The sequence below is a fragment of the Penaeus monodon genome, chromosome 15 (genome assembly GCF_015228065.2).
Source record: "Penaeus monodon isolate SGIC_2016 chromosome 15, NSTDA_Pmon_1, whole genome shotgun sequence".
In the NCBI taxonomy this organism is placed as follows: Eukaryota; Metazoa; Arthropoda; class Malacostraca; order Decapoda; family Penaeidae; genus Penaeus; species Penaeus monodon.
Genome location: NC_051400.1, coordinates 25,383,536 through 25,383,859, shown reverse-complemented (window position 1 = coordinate 25,383,859; position 324 = coordinate 25,383,536). Strand labels below are relative to the sequence as shown.

Here is a 324-nt window from a genome sequence, read left to right as displayed (position 1 = left end):
GAAGACAGTCTTCTTTAAGTGCTTGATTTCTTGACCCTTTCAGTGATACAGACGTGATAAGGACGCCATTCATTCAGTGGCGTAATTCTTTCTTAAAACACAGAATATTCACTGGATTGTAACGTGGTTGTGCATGGACAAAGTCCTTGCTGTAAGGAACATTATGTTTGTGAAAATTTCCATCAATAGATTGAAAACATATTTGAAAACCTCACACAACGAAAAAAAGTACAATTACTGATTCCTTTCTTAGGATTCAGCAACTTAAGATGGGCCTTAGATGGTGTCTTCTGTAGCCCCTTCACTGAGCGTGACTTAGCTCTC

General features: G+C 38.6%; 1 protein-coding gene across 1 annotated transcript in view; it reads left to right on the top strand.

The window, feature by feature from the left end:
• LOC119582272 (tyrosine-protein kinase receptor Tie-1-like) overlaps window positions 1–324 on the top strand; it is a 7,088-nt gene that overhangs the window by 2,381 nt on the left and 4,383 nt on the right. The window lies entirely within an intron of this gene.